The 22,162-nt window shown below is 41.2% G+C and overlaps 1 protein-coding gene across 2 annotated transcripts in view; it reads left to right on the top strand.

Moving 5' to 3' along the window:
* Positions 1-22,162, top strand: part of PCSK6 (proprotein convertase subtilisin/kexin type 6) — a 191,294-nt gene that overhangs the window by 78,150 nt on the left and 90,982 nt on the right. The gene's annotated exons all lie outside the window — the stretch shown is intronic.

Below are 22,162 nucleotides of genomic sequence, written 5' to 3'. Positions count from 1 at the left end.
TATTTCTTGCAGCATTGTTGCACAGATGTTATGCTGCTCACTTTCTGGTTATTAATAATGACTAGCTGGAGAGTAGGTGAAGGCTTTCTCTCTAGGTCAGTAAGATGCTAGAATATGGGGGGGTGAGGGGTGGGAGGAGCAGAGAAGAGAGCAAGGCTGCAGGTATCGAGAACTTGTGTTTGTGGACCCAGATCCTTCTCTTCTGCCAATCTAGTAGCTGAAGAGCTCTCCTCCCCTCACTAGTGAATTAGCATTAACTCACATTATGCTCACCACAGTGGGGATGGGGTAGAGTTGGCTGTCACTTAACTTTTTCTCCTCCAACAAACCATGTCACAAAAAAAATGCCTGTTCTTGGAAAGATTGTGTGTGTCTGTGTGGTTCCTGGTTAGACCTGACTGTTTCTAAAATAATAGACTTTTCATTTTTGCTGTGAAAGCAATGCAGTGTGACAAAGAAACATCCCCCCCTCCACCAACCACCCTCCCTCACCCTGCCCCCACCGCCACCCGTGTCCCAGCCACAAGGCCCTCAGGTGCATTACCTACTTTATGGAGAAATGATAAATCCTAGGGAATCACAGAGGCATGTGTCACCTTTATTGTTTTCAGAGAGGAAAGTGGGGGTACTCCAAATTTAGTTGGAAGTCCCTTTCATTTCAGAGAAATTTTCACTTTTTTAAGTTTTAAGTTGTACATTGATGATTTGTGCCTTTTTTCTATATGTAATATTTCAATAAAAATCTGTTTAAAATTTTTTATGTTGTTAGATTAATCATTTTTGTGACTCTTGGGTTTGGGCTGTTGCTTAGAAAAGCCCAAGATAATAGATTGATTGTCCTGTATTTCCTCTAAAACTTAGTTTTAGAAGAATAGTTCATCTTAAAACTTTTATGGTTTTGTCTTTTGCATTTAGCTTTTTAATTTATATAGAATTTATTTCTGTGCATGGTGTGAAGGAGAGATCTAACTTTATTTTTCTCCATAGTTAATATTTACTGATCTCCACATGCCACCTTGATCCTCCATTGTCTCATTAGTTTCATTAGCCTATTTGTTCTTAATCCCTAAACAATACCTCACTTTTAAGTATATTATAGTTTAAGAGGATTTTTTTTTGATAACTTATAGGACAAATTTCTTCTTATGGTTCTTTTTCAAAAATTTCTTGGCTATTCTTGCACATTTTCTCTTTCAGATGAACTTGAGAATCTGCTTGTCAAGTTCCATAAAAAATCCTGTTGGGATTTTGATTGGGATTGCATGGAAATTATAGATTAATTGGGGGAGAATTGACATCTTTACAATATTGAGTCTTCCCACCCAGGAACATGGTATGTTTTTATTTATTCAGGTCTTCTTTGACATCATTTAAAAGTGTTATCGCTGTCTTCATATCAATCTGATGCATTTCTTGTTAGGTTTATATCCAGGTTGATTTTTTTAAATTATGTTTTCAATTGGTTATTATTGAAATGAGTATAGGAAAATGACTGATTTGTGTGTGTTGGGTATTTGTATCTGGCCGCCTTAATGAACTCTGTTGGTGCTATTATTTTTTGTTTTCTTGGCTTTTCCAGACAGATGGAAATACAAGTTCTCTATAAATGTAATAGTGGTTTTTATCTCTTTAATAACTCTCATTTCTTTTTCATGTCTTATTTCAATGTATAGGGACTCCTGATGAATATTAAATAGTGGTGGTTTATAGGTTTTGTTGTTTTGTTTCCTGCTTATACAGGAATGTTCCTAGTATTGTGCCATTTGTAGATGTCTTCTGTAGGTTTTCTGTAATTATTTTTTATTAAATTAAGGAAATTTTTATATTCCTAGATTTCTAAGAGGTTTGATCAGGAATGGATCTATTGACTTTTATCACATGCTTTTTAAAAAGCATCTACTGAGGTAATTATATTGCTTTTCAAGTTTACTATTTAATCTGTTTAATTTAGTAAATTATAGTAATAGATTTCCTAACAATGGAAATTTCATTCTTCCATTCTTAGAATAAGTTCTACCTGATTATGAGTATTGTTCTTTTAATACACTGCTTGCCATGTTCAATTGTTAATGTTTTATACCTGGTTTTTTAATCTTTATTTGTAAGATAGATTGAACTACAGTTACTGTGTTTTGTGATGTCTGTCTCTAGTTTGGGTATCAGAATTATGTTGGTTTTATAGAATGAGTAAGGAAGTTTTCTATCTTTTACTGTGCTCTGAAACAGTTCATATACTGTGGACATTGCCTGCTTTCTTAAATGTTGCCAGGGCTGAAAAATCAGTCTGACCAGACAGGGTGACTCTTCAAAGGACTAAGTCTATTCAGGTTTTCTATTTCCCCCTGAGGAAATTTTGGTAGTTAAATTTTCCTACAAAATTATTCATTTCTCCAGATTTTCAAATTTATGACCTATAAATTTAATATTGTATTCTTATAATTTAAAAGACATATCCTCCACATTCATACTTGTAATTGTTCTTAATCTTATTTGTGGCATCTTTCCTTTTTTTCCTTGATTAGACTAGATAAATGTGCTATTGTATGAAATAGATTTTTTCCCAAGAGCAAGATTTTGATCCTTATTATTATTATTATTTGAGTTTTTTGTTTTCTAACTATGAATTCTACTTTTCTTTTCTTATTAATAATTCCTTTGGCTTTTTAATTTTTATTATTGGTGTCTTTTACTAGCTCCATGAAAAGAATGCATAGTTCTTATTTTCAGGCTTTGATGTACTCTAATAAGGAAATAAGTGTTCTATAGATTTTCTTCTCATTACCTATCTCTGGCTTTAATTTTACAGTGCTCTTATTGTTATTTGTTGCTGAATAATTTTTTTCAGCTTTGATTTTTCTTTTCAACTCAAGAGTTATTTATAAGGGATTTAAATTTTTTTCCAACTGGATAGATTTTTTTTTGGCACTCCTTTTGTTGCTAATTTTCATTGCAACATGCTATGCTAACTTCATTGCATTGAGATCAGAGACTGTGTTCTGTATAATTTCTGCCTTTTGGAATTTGTTGAGTGTTTCTTTGTGGTATAATGCATGTTCAATTTTTGTAAATATCCCAGTGGGTTTTTGAAGAGTTTTTATTCTATGCTTATTGAGTACAAAAATCTATATAAACTAGATCAGAGGTTGCAACTGGGGGCCCACAGATTGCCTTGGCCTATATGTGTGTTTTGTGTGACCCACACAAATGTTTTTTTGTTTTTGTTTTTTAACGTAAGTGAATATTTACAAATCAAGGGATTTTACATTAAAATACAGATTTGGAGTTTGTCTTGAAAAATCAGAAGCTCTGGCCATGCTGGACCTCATCACTTCATGGCAACAGTTAGCTGGAACAGTGGCTGTTCTTTCAAAGAGCTGTTCATGTATCTCCCTCACTGCTTAGCTTGATAGACCTGTCTACCTCAGCCATTTGTCCTGCCTTCCTGGTGCCTGTAGGAATCTCTGTCACCTGTGTGCCTGATCAAACTCATTCAAAGGTTTGGGAGTCTTGCACTCCATCTGGCTGGTCAGTTTCCGAGAAGGGATGTTTGTCTCCATGGTGACTGTGGATTTGTTGGTTTCTCTCAATCTTTGGTGTATAAATTTCATAGCTATGTTACAAGGCGCACAAATGTTATCATCTCTTGCTGGTGTGATGAATCTTTCTTTAATCACTGTAAAAATCCTCTCTGTTTCATTCTCTTTTTGCCTTTAATTGTTCTTTGGCTGGTAATAATACTGCCATACCTGCTAAGTTATTTTATGATCATTTTCCTCATATATTTTTCATTCTTTTATTTTTAACCTTAGTTCTGTAAACGGCATGTATCTGGCTTCATTTACATTTTTTTGTGTGTGTGCAATCTAAGAATTGCTTCAAAGAGAGAACTTGATATGTTCACACCTGTTCTGATTTCAGATGTATTTAGGTTTATATCTGTTACCATATTTTCCTTTCTCTTAATTAACTTACTTAGTTTCTTTATTTTTTCTGTTTTTTCTTTCTTTCTGTTTCGTTACTTCCCTGCCCTTTGCCAGATAGATAAAGTTTCTTTCTCTCTTCTTTGTTCCCTTTCATCCTGATGGCTTGAAATTTCTGTCTTTCTCATCACCTGAAGCACACGTACTTGAATTTATATTCTCCTACACTGCTTAGCATTAATCAGTACATATCCCCCTTCTCCTGAGCAAAACAAGAACCTTACCATAGTTCTCCTTCCTTCTGCCATCTTCTCTTCTCCTTCATCACCTCCCCAAATTGGGGACATCCAGGATTTTCACTCGTTATTGTTATTAACAGGTTTACATTATGCAACAACAGTTATGTCAGCTTAACCATAAAGGTGGACCAGCTTCTTTGGTCACCATTGTCTTGGGTGCTGGGAGAATCCCTAAACTCAGTCTTCCAGCTCTCTGATACCCTATCTATTCAGTTGGTAAATGTTGAAAATAGGTTCCCTTCTAGAACTTCTGGTTGATATTTTAAATTAAAGTTTTATTTGAAATAATGGTAGATTCACATACAATTGTAAGAAATAATACACAGAGATCCAACATATCCTTTACCCAGTTGTCCATAATGGCAATGTCTTGCAAAACAGCAGTACAATATTACAACCAGGATATTGACACAGATACAGTCAAGATACAGAATAGTTCCACCACCAAAAGGATCCTTCATGTTGTCCTTTTTATAGCCACACCTACTCATGCTGTAACCCCATTCCTTAATGCCTTCACAACCAATAATCAGTTTCCCATTTCTATAATTTTGTCATTTCAAGAATATTATATAAATGAAACTATATACTATGTAGCCTTTGGGATTGGTGTTTTCACCTTACTGTGATTCTTTAGAGATTCATCTAGGTTGCTGTGTTTATCAGTCGTTTGTTCCTTTTTGTTGAAAAGTAGTGTTCTGTGATATGGATGTACCACAGTCACCCATTGAAGGACATCTGGATTGTTCCTAGGTTTGGGTTATTAAAATAAAGCATCTAGAAATATTCTTGTATAGGTTATGTGAAATTAGTCTTCATTTCTTTGGGATAAATACCCAGGAGTGCAATTACTGGGTTGTATAAGTTACAGGTTTATTTTTTCAAGAAACTGGCAAATTATTTTCCAGAGAAGCTGTAGCATTTTACATTTCCACTAGCAATATATGAATGATACAGTTTCTTTGCATGCTTGCCAGTAATTGGTAACATCACTTTTTAATTATATCCCTTCTGATAAGTATGTAGTGATATTAATTTTCATTTCCCCAAGGCTAGTTATATTGGAAATCTTTTCATGTGTTTGTCATATATATATATATATATATATATATATATATATATATATATGAAATGTCTCTTCATATCTTTTGTTCATTTTCTAATTGTAATGTTTGATTTTTTTTAACTGTTTACTGTTGATGGTTTTTTACATATCCTACCTACTAGTCCTTTGATGATTATGTTGTTTGTGAATATTTTCTCCCATTGTGTAGCTTGTGTCTTCATTCTCTTTAACAGGGTTTTTTGCAGAGTAAAAGCTTTAATTTTGATGAAATCCACTTAGCAATTTTTCCTTTTATAGATCGAGGTCTTTGATATCAAAGAACTCCTTGCCTTGTCTTAGATTCCAAAGATATTCTATGTTTTTTTTTGATAAAAGTTTTATGGTTTTATGTTTTACATTTGAATTCCATCTTTGAAGATACACTGTGAGTTGATTTTGTATAAGGTGTAAGACAGGTCATGCTTTCTTGTTTTGTTTGCCTATGGATGTCCAATTTTTCCAGCACCTTTTGTTGCAATGCATGTCTTTTTTCCATTGAGTTACTTTTGCACTTTTGTCAAAATTCAGATGGGCATGTTTGTGTGTCTTTCTGGGTTCTATGTTCAGTCCATTGATCTATGTGTCTGTCCCTCTGCCAGTGCAGCACAGTCTTGATTACTGTGGCAATATATAAGTTTTGAAACACGGTAAACTGATTGCTCCCACTTTCTTTTTCAAATTATTTTAGTTGTTCTAGTTCTTTTGCCTTTCCATACAGGTTTTATCATTATCTTGTCAATATCTACAGAAAAATCTTGCTAGGCTTTTGGTAAGGATTGCGTTAAACCTATACATCAGTTGGGATAATTGACATCTTTACTAAGCTGAGTCTTTTAACTCATCCACTGTGTCTCTCCATTTGTTTAGGTCTTTAGTTTCTTTTATCAGTACTGTGTGGCTTTCAGTGTACAAGTCCTATACATTTTTTGTTTATATTTACACCTAAAAGTTGCATTTTATTTTTAGCAATGATAAAGAGCATTGCATTTTGAATTTTGATATCCATGTGTTCATTGTTAATGTATAAAAATGTAATTGCTTTTGGTATGTTGATCTTGTATCCTGCGATCTTTCTGAACTCACTGACTTGTTCTAAGAGTAGATTCCTTGAGGTGTTATGCTTGATAATGTCATCTGCAAATAGGGGTAATTTTATTTCTTCTTTCTGATCTACACGCCTTTTATCTTTTCTTGACTTATTGCCCTGCCTTGAACTTCCAACCTAGAGTAAACATCCTTACCTTGTTCCCGATTTTAGGAAGAAAGCATTAAGACTTTCACTGTTATGTATGATTTTACCTATAGGTTTTGTAGATGCCCTTTAGCAAGCTGACAATGTTTCCTTCCGTTTCTAGTTTTTGACAATTTTTTTAAAAATGAATGAGTGTTGAATTTTGTCACTGCTTTTTCTTTAGTGAGTGATATGATTATGTGATTTTTCTTCTTTAGCTTGTTAATATGGTAGGTTATATTGGTTCATTTTTGGATATTGATCTAGCATAGAATCTATGGAATAAATCCCATTTGGTAATGGTATTTTCTTTTTATATGTTATTGAAATCTGTTTACCATTATTTTATTAAGGATATTTGTGTATATATTCATGAGGAGTTTTGGTCACTTATTTTCTTTTTCCTCCTTCCTTTCTCTTTCTTTCTTTCTTTCTTTCTTTCTTTCTTTCTTTCTTTCACCACCTTTGTCTAGTCTTTTTGTTTTTGTTTTTTTTAATCAGGGTGATGCTAGCTTCAGTAAAAGAATTGGCAAGTGTTCCCTCATCTTTTATGTTCTGAGAGTGATTGTGTAGAATTGGTATTAATTCTTTAAACTTTTGGTAGAATCTTCCAGTGAAACCATATAGACCTAGAGATCTTTGGGGGAGATTTTTTTTTAATTACAAATTCAATTTCTTGAAAAGTTATAAGGCTATTCAAATTATCCATTTCATATTGAGTGAGTTGTACTAGTTTGTATTTTTTGAGGATGTGGTCCATTTGTCTAAGTTGTCGAATTTATGTGTGTAGAGTTGTTTGTAGTATTACCTTATATACACTTTTGGTGTTTGTAGAGTCTGTGGTGATATCCTCTTTCATTCCTGAAACTGTTAATTTGTGTCTTTTTTTTCTTTGTCATTCTCATTCTTGCTAGAAGTTTATCAATTTTGTAGATCTTTTCAAAAAACCAGCTCTTTGTTACACTTATTCCAGTGTTTTTGTTTTCAATGTCATTGTCTTGTGCTCTTATCTACACTGTTTCCTTCCTTCATCTTACTTTGGGCTTGCTTAGTTAGCTTTTCTTTTTCTAGGATCTTAAAGTGAATGCTTAGGTTATTGATTTAAGACTTTTCCTCTTTTCTAACATAAACAAATAATGCTATAAATTTCCCTCTCAGCAGTTTAGCTGTGTCTCCCATATTTTTTAACTTTTTTTTCTTAAGTTTATTCATTTATTTTGAGAGAGACAGAGACAGTGTGAGTGGGGGAGGGGCAGAGAAAGAAAGAAAGAGAGAAAGAATCCCAAGCAGGCTCTGCACTGTCAGCGCAGAACCCGAGTGGGGCTCAAACTCACAAAACCATGACATCATGACCTGAGCCAAAATCAAGAATCAGATGCTTAATGGAGGGAGCCACTCAGGTGCCCCTCCCATATGTTGATACATTGTATTTTCAATTTTGTTAAGTTCAGTGTTTTGTTTTTTTTTTTTCATTGAGACTTCTTGCACCCATCAATTATTTAGAAGTATTTTGTTTCCAAGTGTTTGGAGATTTTTCTGTTATCTTTCTGTTACTGATTACTAGTTTGATTCCACTGTGGTAGGAGAACACATTCTGTGTTAGTTCCATTCTTTTGAATTTCATGAGATTTGTTTTATGACACAGGATCTAATTGATTTTGGTATAAGTTTTGTTGGCACTTGTAAAGAATGTGTATTCTCCTGTTGTTGAGTGGAGTGTTTTAAAAACATTGATGAGAAACTTTTTGATGATGGTGTTGATGAATTCATCTATATCCTTACTGATTATATGTTTAGTTGTCCTCTTAATTGTTGTGAGAAGAGTGTTGAAGTCTTCAACTATAACTGGATTTGTATATTTCTCCTTTAGGTTCTATCAGTTTTTGTTCAAACATTTTGCAGCTTATTGTTTGGTGCTTATACATTTTGATTACTACATCTTTTGGTGAATTAGTCCTTTTATCATTATAAAATGTCTGTTTCTGTCTATAATAATTTCCTTTGCTCTATAGTCTGTCTCATATTAATATAGCTAGATTGGTTTTGATTTAAGTTTTGATATTAATGATCTATAATGACATATTTTTTCTATCCTTTACTTTCATCCTACCTGTATTGCTATATTTGTTTTTGTTTTTTTTAACGTTTATTTATTTTTGAGAGAGAGAGAGATAGAGCATGAACAGGGTGGGTCAGAGAGAGAGGGAGGCACAGAATCTGAAACAGGCTCCAGGCTCTGAGCTGTCAGCACAGAGCCCGACGCGGGGCTCGAACCCACAAACTGCGAGATCGTGACCTGAGCCGAAGTCGGACACTTAGCTGACTGAGCCACCCAGGCACCCCTGTATTGTTATATTTGAAGTGAGTTTCTTGTACACAGCATATATTTGAGCCATGTTTTTTAATCCATCCTGCCAATCTCTGTCTTCTAATTGCCATATTTAGACCATTTATACTTACTGTAATTACTAGTGTGTTAGGACTTAAGTCTGCTATTTTATCTTTTGTTTTCTGTTTGTTCTTTCTGTTTTTAGTTTCTTTTGTTTTCTTGCCTTCATATGGGTAACTTGAATGCTTTTTAGAATCCATTTTGTTTATCTCTAGCCTTTTAAAGTTTATCTTCTTGTATAGCTTTCTTAGTGATTGCTCGTGGTATTACATTATATATACATATCACAGTCTTTGAGTGTTATCATTTTACCAGCTTGAGTGAGGTATGGAAACCTTACCTCTCTTACATCCTATTACCCTCTCCTCTTTGTAATTGTCTGAAATACTTCTCTATATACATCTAGAACCACATCAGACAGTATAATTTTTGTTTTGTTCATCAAACATAATTTAGAAAACTCAAGAGAAGGAAAGCCTATTGTAGCTGAAGGTTTATGTGTCTTGCCAGACTTGGATAGAGTTTAGTCATTATATCTTCTAGTACTTCTTCAGCCCTTCCCTACTTCTCCTCTCCTTCTGGGACTCCAATGACATGAATGTTAGATCTTTTGTTATAGTTCCAGAAGTCTCTCAGACTCTGTTTACTTTTATTGAGTTTGTTGTTGTTATTTTGTTTTATTTTTTAGTCTGTTTTCTCTTTGTTGTCAGACTGGACAATTTCTATTTTCTGTCTTCCAATTCACTCTGTCTTTCTTCTTTCTGTCCACTGCATTCTGTTGTCAAACTCTTTCATTTCATTTTTTACTTTATTATATTTTCAATTCTAAAATTTCAACTTTCATATTATTTCATATTGCTGTCTTCTATTTCTTTGCCGAGACTTTCTATATCTTTATTGAGGTTTTATATATTTGTTCATTTGTTTCAAGCATATTTGTAATTGCTCATAGAAATGTTTTCATTATGGCTGCTTTAAAATCTTTATCATATTATTCTGACATTCCCTGTTACCTCAGTGTTGGCATCTATTAATTGTCTTTTATCATTCCGTCTGAGGCGTTGCTAGTTCTTGGTATGATGTATGATTTTCAGTTGAAACCTGTACATATTTGTATTATGTTATGAAGCTCTGGATCTTATTTATTTATTTGTTTGTTTGTTTGTTTAATGTTTATTATTTTGAGAGAGAGAGACAGAGTACAAGCAGGGGAGGAGCAGAGAGAGAGGGAAACACAGAATCCGAAGCAGGCTTCAGGCTCTGAGCTGTCAGCAGAGAGTGTGACGTGGGCCTCAAACTCACAGACTGCAAGATCATAACCTGAGCCGAAGTCAGACCCTTAACCAACTGAGCCATCCAGGCGACTCTCTGGATCTTATTTAAACCTTCTGTTTTAGATGGCTTTCTCTGACACTACAAGGTTGCTGAAGGGGGCCCCACTGCTTCATCATTGCCAGATGTAGGTAGACATCCAGGTCCACTCACTTACCCACCGTTGGCATCTGAGAATGGGAGAGCTTCTCCTCAGTGCTGAGCAGGGTGTGAGTTCCAGCTTACCATGTGGTCTCTATTGACACTGCAGGGGTTCACCTCGTTACTGTGGTTGATGATGAAAATTCTGACTCACCACCAGACCTCCTGATATGACTCCAGTGGGGAGGGAGAGACATCTTCTCACTGCCAGGTAGGGTGGAAGGCCAAGCTTCCCCACAAGATCTTTACTGACACTATGGGAATGAGCCCCTTTTTTGGTTGGCAAGGGAAAAGACCCGCTCCTTAATTGCCCTTTTCTGATATCAACTAGGAGGGATGTTGAGGTTCCTCATTACAGCCTTGCAGGGGTAAAGGTCTAGGCTCCCCACTTGGTCTTTGCTGCTGTGGGTAGAGGTAGTACCACAATGTCGTCTGTGGCGTTTGGCTAGAGTAGAGTGGCTCTTGTGTGAAAAGTTTCTCTCTTGCTGTGTTGCCCTTCCTTGGTGCTTTGGCTAGAGGGAATAGGCTTTGGGGGATTCTTTTTTGGTCTGTTCCCATTGACACTTCCAGGCTGCCAGCATCTCCATTTCCAAGTCCCCAGATATGTGAGACAAAAAGAATCCCAGGGAACTTACCACCATGTTGTTCCTTGGGTCCTGAGATCTCTGGATAGTCTGCCTTCTCTCTACCTTTCAGAGTCTTATGTCTCATTCTTACACAGTGTCCAGAGTTTTGGCTTTTCTTAGGAGGAAGAATGGGGAGAAGTGCTTCTACTCCATGTTCCTGGAAGCAGAAGTCTTCTAGTTGATTTTTTTCAAAGACGCACTACTTTATTGCATCATTTTAAAGATATTAACAATACTTACTTCGGGAATTTTTTCCCATTTGCTGCATTAACCATTATCTCCTTGGCTTCCTCTTATTGATGCCATTCTGTTTACCTTTTTCATTTGGGGGTTCTCTTCCTTGAGGTTGGTTTTCCTCCTAATTGCTGATTATTGGTTGTGTGCACTTGTGTTTGTGCTCACAGATCCTTGTCTGCTTGTGGTGTTTGTCAGTCCTGATGGCAGCAGTCTGTCTATGACGTGAGCAGGGGTGGGACCTGCTGCTGGATCATATTACTTCTGGCAGGGTGGTTGGTGGCCTCCCTGTCCCACCTTCTCTGGCCTCAGTGTTGGCATCTGAATAAAGCCTGCTGCTGCTCACTGCTCAGCCTGGAGGAGGTGGAGGCCAACCTGCTTCTTTAGCTCCCCACACTGATGCCTGCTCAGGGACCCCTCCTGTGTTTGCACACCAGGCCTCTGGGTCCCGGGATTTCAAACCCTTCTGAAACTTCCTGCTGGTTAATCCCATCTGCTTGCTGTCTTTCCACAGTTCCTTGAAAGGTCTCATCTTCTGATCTTGTTTTCCAAGGCTTTTACTGATTTTTTTTTTCCTTCTCTTTTTCATGTTATCTCTGAGGATTTGGGCCCCAAGGAGAGGTAGACTGATCACTGTTTTCCTGCATGGTCCAATCTCCTTAGTGTTTTTATTGTGATGATAGTAACAGCTCTCACCGCTTGCTGTTGACATCTCATCCTCAGACCGATCCTGAGTTGGAATTACTACAGCCATTTTCTACCAGGGGAAACCGATAATCAGAGAGGTTACCCACCATGCCCAGGCTCACACAACCACTAGGAGGCAGAGCCAAGATGTGAACTCAGACCCGTTGACTTGAAGCCTGGATTGTCCCTTTGCGGTGGTATCTCTTTAATGCTGGGACATAGCGGGGATGGGGTGAAGACAGCTGCCACCAAGCCCTGTGAGCAGGAACAGAAGCAAAAAAGAAGGTTCCGTGGCGTGCATATGTATTCTTGTCCTTGACTGAATTCATATTCCTTCCAAACATAATTTCGACCTTGTTTCCTTATTCTAGCCTAAAATAGAATAAGCTAGATTTTTCAACCTCCTCTCATGGTGGGAATAACATAGGAGGGTACAGATGGGTCATTCTTGGCCTCTCTTCTCACTTAACCTTTTGTTTTATGCCCATCTCAGCCTATTGATAGTAATGCTATCCTTTGCTATTGGCTAGAAATGCCGGGGGTGGGGGGGTGTCGCTCACCGGAGCCTCAGGTGAGCCTGACGCAGACATCTCCCCTTTCCAAACCAGTGTTACAACTGGATGGCCCCTTGTGGTTCTTATGATTGCAAAATACCCTTCAGCAAAACCATCAGGAAACAGAAAAATAGAAGTTTATTACCAATGACCTGGAATTGACACAGCACACCTGTGGGCCACATAGCAGGGTTGGAGATACAGAGAGTGAGAGAGAGAGAGAGAGAGAGAAAGAGTGCATGCACAGGTGGGATGTATTGAGGCGTCTGCTCTCACTGGGGCTGAGGGTGGGAACCTAGGGCTTCATGGGCTCACTCTATTGGTCAATTTAAAATATGGGCAGGGCACCTGGCTGGCTCAGTCAGTAGAACATGCGACTCTTGATCTTGGGGTTGTGAGTTCAAGCCCCAAGGTGGCCTGCAGACATTACTTAAAAATAAAATGTTTAACAAAATAAATTAATAAAATGTGAGAGCGAGAATTCAAAGTGCTAGGAAAAGACAAGTGGCCCAAATGGTCAGTTATCAAAATCAATTGAGATCTCTAAAACAAAGGCACCTCAGTGGAGGAGGGAAGTGGCCTGGCCCTTTATCTAAGGTGGCTGGCAATGTTTACTCAGGAAAAATAGTCTTTGAAGACGAGGGCTCTTTGAAATGGATGCCTTAAGCAATTAAAGCTTAAGTCAAGCACTTGCATTTGAAGGACAACAACAAAAACCTTCGAGGTCTTTAAAATACACCTTTCTTCACTCTCACTCAGTTAACCTTTAAAAAAAAAAAATTCAGCCCTATGGATAGTTTCCCTTCTTGTTGCTCTGCTCCCCATAATGCTCTGGCCCTTCTGCTTCAGGTTGGCATTGGTGGTGGGCAAACTCTCAGACTTGGCCGTGTCCACCAGTCATCAGCTCAGCAGCCACAGAGGCTCACCTACAAGGTGTGCTCCCTGGGACAGAGCCTTCCCTACCATCCTGGGAGGCATCTGAGCCTGGCCACTGCATTAGGGCTTCTTGGCTTCAGGGCTGCTCCCAGCATCCCATGGGGCAGGTGAGTGAAGCCCTTGCCCTTGAACTTTAGGAAGAGCCTAGCTTTTGGTAAGCTTCTCACCTGTCCTGATGCTTAATGCGATTCAGACATTTTCCTGAGGCAGGACAAGTGTTGCCTGGGACACAGCATTTTTTGACCCCAGCGTGCCCTGGTTCTGGATGTGTAGAAACATGACCAGCAGATCCCAAGGCTGCTGGGGTGCGGGCAGCAAGGGAGCAAGGGAGCTGGAGGCTGCCAGGACACCCCCTACCTCGGGGGACCTGGCAGACACTTAGAAACAGAAAATCTCCCCTGCTCAGGCCTCAAGAAGTCCGAGCATCTTTTTAGCCTGTGTTTACTCGGTTTCTGGGAAGGAAAAGTGACACAGCCAACAGCCAAATTTCCGTTGGTGTTTTTGTTCCATATTTTGCTCGGGACTGAATCATGTTTTTCCTTTCATACACATGAAAATGTTAAGTACATAACAGCTAAATTAATCCACACTCATAAATTAGTTAATTATGTTAATTCAGAGTCACAGAACTCTCAAGTCTCATTAGCGTTTCCATTAAACAGTTTAGGCTTGTGAGCATTTTAAGAGGACAGTTGAACCTACAGATTAATCTTCAAAGGCTCCAAGTATATTTTCAACGGCAGTAGGATTTAACGTGCTTTGGAAGTTATGGGGGGGGATTTCATGAATGTGCGCAGCTCCTACTTCAGAGCTGAGCTCTCAAGGAGCTGGGGTTCCCCACCTCCCTAACCTTCACCCCACATTCTCATCAAAGGCCCCTGCCTGCTGGGTCTGAATATCCCTAAGTGAAGCAGGATCCCTGGGAAGGAGGAGATGGACAAGAACCAGCCATAGCTGCTTCACCCCTGTCTCTCCTGGGCGGCCATGCCCTCTGCAAGCCACCTTGTTGCAGCCACCCCCAGAAGACAGATAAGACTGGCTCTTGAATGCCCTGGGGTGCACAATCCAGTTCCCAGCTTGCCCTCACAAACACTGGATGAGCTGCTTCTGGGTGTATGTGAGACAGATAGATAGACAGGGAGAGGGCACATTCAAGTCTAAGTGACAAGCTGAGCCTAAGATGGCCTTTGTTCGAGGCCATGTGAGTGTCTTGTTGTTGCCATGTGCTGGTCTCCTTCAGGAGCCAGTTCAGGGCCTGTGCTCGCTGTCACAGGTGCACATCCTGTTCAGGGTCCCTCACTGTCGCCACACGCAGAGCGGATATGTGGGTGCCCCAGCTGGCTTGGAAGCATGCTGTTGTGCCCAGTGTCCCCAGCCGCCGACCCCCCTGACTCTCTGCGGGCCCCTGTGTGAGCCACTGTTGCTCTCTGGCCCCTGATCTCTGGTGGGGAGACCATGAGAGCCAGTCTAGATGTCAAATCTCAAGGTAGCGACTGAGGCTCTTCTGGTTTTTACCATTCTTTGAAAAATCAGCAGAACCTGATTATGAACGAGTGACCTGTTTTAAGCTCTAGTTGTTATTATTTAAGCACGGCGAGGCCAACAGATCAGGAGACAATGGCATCGAACAAAGTTTGTTACTCACAGTTCCCAAGATGAGAGTTCTCCACACGGCGGAGGCCAGGAGGGGAAGCCTCAGAAGCTGGTCTGGAGGCAGAGGGAGCCAGGGAAATAGTGGCTTATAGTGGTTTCTGCAGGAAGAAGTGGGCATGGCAGAGTCAACAGAGTGAGGATGGCTCATTTGAATCATTTCGGTGGGCTCTGGGGCTTAGGGGCTGTCCTTAGTGGTCTGGTACTTGGTCATGCGGGGATTAGGGCAAATGGAGGGGGGCCCAGAGCACAAGAGGCTGTTGAAAGTGTGGGCTCTGGATTTGATTAATTTGCACATGGAAGACATGCCTCCTGGAAGAGTTCTTTACTATTTTGAGGAATTGGCCAGCCCTGGGGTGTGGATCCCTTCAGGGTCCACAAGGCCCCAAGACGTCAAAGCATCAGAATAACAGAAAATAAAAGGCATGGTTAATGCAAGACCCTACCTAGCATGGGCCTCATCTCATTGACCCCGGGCTCCAGGGTAGGACATGCCCATGAGTTTCCTGGCACACCAGTGGCTACTGCTGCATTTCCACTCTGGAAAGAAATGGCGTGGCTCTATCAGGAGATCAAAAACGGAGTAGGAGACCAAGAGAAACTTGGCGTGAGCGTCAACCACTGGTCTGTAAGAATTTCCTGTGACAATGGTGAATGTAGATGTGTCCCGACAACTTAGCAGACCACAGCTCCCTGGTGTTTGTTGAACAAGGCTGTCATGTATGGCCATATTTAGAGATTTGAGAGCCCTGTTACTGTCTTAGGCAATAAGGAGAGTTGACAGAAACCTTTTCGGTTTGTAACAATTCCAAACAACTTTTGAAACCTCACTTGGCCCAGAATGTCTGCTCATAGAACAGAATGTACTGTGGGTTTATTGGGGGGGAGGACCCCAAAAACCAATTTTCTGTGGATTTACTAAAATAAACTCAGGATTAATGAACAAAATTTGTTGGGGAGACCTATTTGTCACACTTAGGAAGCTACAGTCTAATTTTACTTGCTGCTGTTCATTGCTCTTGCATTGCCATTCACTTGCTGAAGGCAAAATATATTACTTCTCAATAAACAAAAGTGGGCCCAGCTCATCCTGCTCCCCTGCCTTCCTCTAGACATTAACAAGCTGGGATGATCACTGACTTCTTGCATTGGGGTGTGTGCGTGTGTGTGTGTGTGTGTTCTTCTCCTTGCCCCCTTTTTTTGTTACCATCTTCTTGTCCCCTTCAGAAGCCAAAAGATTTAAAATCTAAATACATTTAGTTGGTGCCTCCTTGCTCACCAGCTGAAATTTATTTTCTGTCAATTATGGCGGCTTAAAGTCCAAGATCAAGCTTTTGGCAAGTTTGGTTTCTACTGAGGCCTCTCTCCTTGGCTTGCAGATGGCTGCTTCTCACTGTGTCCTCCTATGGTCACCACTTGGTCTGTGCGTTGCCCATATCTGGATTTCCTCTTCTTTTTTTTTTTAAGTTTATTTTTTGAGAGAGAGAGACAGAGAGAGAGAGAGAGCATGCACATGGCAGAGAAGAGAGGGAGAGAGAGAATTCCAAGCAGGATCCACACAGTCAATGCAGAGCCTGATGCGGGGCTGGAACTCACAAACCGTGAGATCATGATGTGAGCCAAAATCAAGAGTTGGATGCTTAACCGACTGAGCCACCCAGGTGCCCCCTGAATTTCCTCTTCTTATAAGGGCACCGGGCATAGTGAATTAGGACCGGCCTCATTTTAGCTTAAATACCTCTTTATACCCTGTCTCCAAATCTGGTCACACTGACCTTGCCATGCCTTTTAACATGGAGGTTCTTCAGAAAATTCGGGGGAACTGCTGTGTCTCATGCCACTTCACAGGGTCAACAGCACGTTGCTAGGCTGGTAATTTGGAAAGTCACACTATAAATTCGTAGCAGGGAGAGGGGAGGAAGGACAGGTCACTATGGAAAAAGTGCTGTTGGTTATTTACACTTGACCAAGAGACTTGTACAGTCCTTCATTTCAGCAGGTTCTCCGGGGCATGTAAAATATTATTGGGTCCAGGCAGTTTTATAGGAAAGCACATCTTGTTTAAAGTGAGGCCAGCCTGTGTGATTCGCTCCTGGACACAGCTTCTGTGCACACCAGAACGCATAAGCACCATCTTCCTTCTCTTCAGTGATCCTCCCACAGACCGGTCCTCGGGGTGGACCCGTCAGCACATTCGCCCTGTCACCGTGAGCTCTGAAGCCTGCAGCGCTGCCGCACCTGTGAGCACGCCCACCGCCTGGAGCTCACTGGCCTTCCACATGATTGGTCCAAATTTTGTTGTTGTTGTTCCGGACAATGTACAGTAAATGGATGGGTCTTTCATTTCCATTAGAGAAACAATTACTGTTTTTCTTCCTGTTGGCATTTCCAGAGAACCATTCACATTTAAAGCTAATATTGGAGCTCTGAAAATATTTACCTTTTCTTTGTTGGCAACTTGTCAGCGTGGGGGAAAATAGATGCTTCATTAAAATCTAAATACATTATGCTTCCTTCCTCACACATCTGTCAGTCTTCTTCTGAGATGAAAAGCATCGGGAGAGGTATTGAGAAATCATTCTGGTTGTCTGCTTTTACAGATCTGTGATGTCTTCTGGCATCTCGTTCTTCGTGTTCAAGAGGAGGCACCGAGCACTGAGTAATGCATAGAATTGTTGAATCACCATATTGTATACTGAAATTAATATAATGCTGTATGCTAATTATACTGAAATTTTTAAAAAGTAGGCATTCAGGGGACTCTGGGTGGCTCATTCGGTTAAGCATCCCAACTCTTGATTTCAGCTCAGGTCATGATCTCCTGGTTTGTGGGATTGAGCCCCACTTGGGATTCTCCCTCTGCCCCTCCCCGTGCTCTCTCTCTTTCTCTCTCTCTCTCTCAAAATAAATACATATTTGTTTAAAGGTAGGCATTCCAACACCTCTAACTTGCATGGAGAAGTCTAGAATAACAGGTTGCATTTCAGCACTAGAACATCAGAATTGATTTTGGCTGCCTGTGTGACTGGCAGGGCCTTCTGCTGCCCTGGAAAGCCTGTTGTGGAACATAAGGATATAAAGAAAAAGCTACCATTTCTCGAACAGCACCAGGCACTATGGCCTCAACACATATTTAACTCTCTCAGCTATTCCGCCAGGTAAATATTGTGGAAGACAAGGGCTCAGAGAGGTTGAGATCCTGGTCTGAGGTTAGACAGAGCTGGGATCCCACCCCAGGACTCTCTGACCCCTGTTCTCTTTCCCCCACTGTGAGCTGCTCTTTAATCTTGCCAGAGGCCACACCGTTGCCACAGCACACTGCCAACATCCTGTACTACTGGTTATGGCCCCTCTCTTTGGGCTGATGGCTAAGTAAGCACCTGGGCCGAGTGTCTCTGACAGAGGGAAGCCCTGAGCACAGAGACCAGTGACTGAAGAAAGATAACCTTTCAGATCACCCTGACTCATCGTGTCCACCCAGAAATCAGAAAGAAGGAAAGTACACTGAGCTGATGTAAAAAGTGGATCTGCCCCACCCATAAAAGGGAGAAAGGAACCCCGCAATAGATCCCAATGAACTCACATAAATTTGGCTTCCATTATAACTCCCTTGATCCTCAAAGGGAAGTCGTTCTTACTCCTTTGAAATTAAGTATCTCTGTCTAGCAAAAGATACCATAAATAAAGTGAGAAGACAAGGCTTCAACTGAAAGAAGATAGTGGTAATGTGTCTAACCAATGAAGGATTAATTCCCAGTACAAGCAAAAGGAAGCAATATGTTATTTAAGCATGCATACAATTGTGTTAAAACACTAGTTTTTAAAAGGCAATGAGGACGCCTAGGTGGCTCAGTCCGTTAAGCATCCGACTTCAGCTCAGGTCATGATCTGGCAGTTCATGAGTTCAAGCCCTGTATCAGGCTCTGTGCTGAGAGCTCAGAGCCTAGAGCCTACTTTGGATTCTCTTTCTCCCTCTCTCTCTGCCTCTCCCCTGCTCATGCTCTGTCTCTCTCTCTTTCCCAAAAATAAACATTAAAACCATATAATAAGCATCCCTTTATTTGAAAAAAAAAAAGGTTATGAAAAGACAGTCCAAAATTCTGAGTAATTTCCTCTGTGAAGGGCAGGGCATAGGTAGAGACCCCAGTGGGTCATGTTTATATTTACATTGAATGGATGGAGGGCTTGTGAATGTCAGTTTCCTTAGGCTTTACCACTAACATGTATGTAACTTATGATCCTTCATACATTATCAAATAGCATATGTTTTTAAAACAAAGGTAAAAAACTGGGGCACCTGGGTGGCTCAGTCGGTTAAGCGTCTGACTTCATCTCAGGTCATGATCTCACAGTTGGTGAGCCCATGTCGGGCTCTGCGCTGACAGCTCAGCGCCTGGAGCCTGCTTCGGAATCTATGTCTCTTTGGATCTCTGCGTCTCTGTCCAGGCACCCCTCTTTTTTAGCTTTTATGGCACCTTTGTAGATATGATAACTTTCATCAATGCAATCTATAGGAAATGGAGGCTCAGTGACATGGGGTAATTCCCAGAGTCACTAGTTGGTGGTCACGGCAGGACTGTCACCCATGGCATGACCCACCTCCCTCCTGCCCGTCCCATGGCACACTGTCCGTAGAGAGCTCTGCTCCATGGGCCACTCCTCGGGAGCGGTGACAGGAGTCCACATCTACTGGCCATGTGGTGCCATCTTAGTGTGTGAACAGTGGTGGCTTCCTGGCCCATCCTAAGCCAGGCAGCTGAGGTCCTGTCTGCATCAGCTGGGGCCACCATAACGAAATTCCAGACTGGGAGCTTACAAAACAGACAATTACTTCTCACAGTTCTGGAGGCTGGAAGTCCAAGGTCATGGTGCTTGTTCATTCTGCTCCCCTGTGAGGGCCCACTTGGTGGTTCACAGATGGCTAACTTCTCTGTGTCCTCATGCGGTAGAGAGAGACAGAAGAAGCAAGCTGTCTGCTGACTCTTTTTATAAGGGCACTAAGCCCATCTTGGGGGCCCCACCCTCATGACCTCATCCAAAGCTAATTACCTCCTAAAACTCCTGTCCTTACCACACGGGGTGGGGTGGGGCTTCAGCGTGTGAATGTGGGGGAACACAAACATTCAGTCCATAACAGGTAGTAAAGAGAGGAAGGGAAATAGATAGCGAGCCAGAAGATAGAACAGACAGGGTTGAAGTTAGAATTTATTTCTGCTTCTCATTTTTAAGGTCTTTCCACCATAAAGACATGGTTCTTCTGATGACTCCAGCACCACCCTCTGTCACTGCCTGTGCCGTAACACTCTCAAATGGCTCTTGGCCCTGTCACTGAACTCCTGATGTCTCCCAGACCTCAGTCTCACTGTTGTTTTGCTATAAATTTCTCTGACATTGATTTTGAGTACGATTTCCAGGCTTCTGGAGTAAGCGGTTCCAGTTTGCTTTGTGTCCCACGTAAGCACAGGGCCAAGATAGTGTGCTATGGTGGCCCTCCCTCCTCCTATCAGCACAACTGTCCTACTCGGCTTCCCAGGGACCCTGCACGGTGCCTCTTACCTTTTCTCTCTCAACTCACAACCAGAATTGTTAGGACAGGCCTGAAGGAGAACACTTCAGGGCAACCTGAACCTTCAAAAACCAGGCAGGACAAGTTGATAGGGTGGAAGAATTTGCTGCATTTAAATCATCTTCACATTCTCTGTAGGTAGGAAGTTTCTCACCCTGACAAATCATAAAGTACTGTTAGTTGTTCGTCTACGATCCCTGTGTTACTGGGTGAGAGATTAGGTATCATTCGAAATTTATGTGTTAGGGATCTCTGCCTCTCAACTATCCATCAAAAGGGACAGCAAGGCATCTCCACAATTCCAGTTAAAATGGGTGGGACAGGAAGGTTTAATCCACATCCCACATCTGTCCCTGAGCCCCTGGGGAGGGTGTCCCCTCAAAGAGTCTCTTTCTTGTGGTTCTTCCTGCCTGAACCCTGTACCATTTCTTTTCATCCTGGGGAAAAGTCACTGTTCTGTCTTTTAAAGTCATTTGTATTCCGCGTTTCTATTTTTGGCATATGTGCTCTCTTGTCGACGCAGATTCTGGGATATTGCATGAGTAGATCCAGCCCAGTCTGGGGGAGGTGGGGGCCTCTCTGCTCAGTGAGGCAAACCTCGGGGAAAGTGCCGCCTGGGCTGGGGTGCACGGGAGGGTAAGCTGCGGCCATTAACAATCGAGTCTTAGAAGAGTCTTTAATGGCGCAGGGAAATGTTCTGTATGAGGTTCTGTGGTAAAAAAAGAACTTGGAGAGAAAGTGCATGCTGTGGCCAAAGAAAAATACTGGAAGAAAATAACCAAAATATTATCACTAGTTATTTCTCTATTTTCCAAACTTTCTGCAAAGAGCATATGTGATGCTTATAATCAGAAAAAGTCCTCTTTCCTGTTATGTCTTAAATAGCTCAAGATTTAAAATTCGTTGGCATGGCCACCACACACATGGAGCTGGGCCTGGTGGAGGAGGGGTTTCTGGGGACCTCTGAGCGGAGTGGCTGTGGTCCCCGAGGAGTCACCTAAGAGCGCTGATCCAGGGTGAGAGGGCACAGGTTTTCTGAGCCTCAGAGAGGTCCCATTCTGCGTCCAGGCAGGACATGCTGGTGGCCATCATTACCCTTGCTTCCCAGTCACAAACCAGCATCGCTGAGACCCCCTCTCTGGGTGAGGCACGAGGGTACCACACTTGCTGGGTGCAGAGTGTAATCATTAACGGAGGCAAATGCTGGGCCCAGGGCGGGCAGGGGACCCCTGGCCGAGGAGGCAGGCTTCGGAAGAGGTTCCTGGCTCACCCCCTCTCCTTTTGAGGTGCTCTTGAGGAATCTGTACTCCCCAGCACCTAAAGAGCCCTCTGGGGAACCCGGAACCAGAATACACACTGAGATAAGATGCCCCCCACCCCCCGCCTTGATATGCTAGGGGGAGGCCTTCTGTCTTTCAGGTTAAAAACTCCTAATTACAAATCAGAGATGGAGTCATGTTTTTTAAAAAGGAGAAATAAACTGTTGACAGCA

This window comes from Panthera pardus, unplaced genomic scaffold (genome assembly GCF_024362965.1).
Source record: "Panthera pardus isolate Hobbes unplaced genomic scaffold, ASM2436296v1 HiC_scaffold_24, whole genome shotgun sequence".
NCBI classification, from domain to species: Eukaryota; Metazoa; Chordata; class Mammalia; order Carnivora; family Felidae; genus Panthera; species Panthera pardus.
Note: the sequence above shows the minus strand (reverse complement) of the source record. Positions and strands in the feature narration are given on the sequence as shown.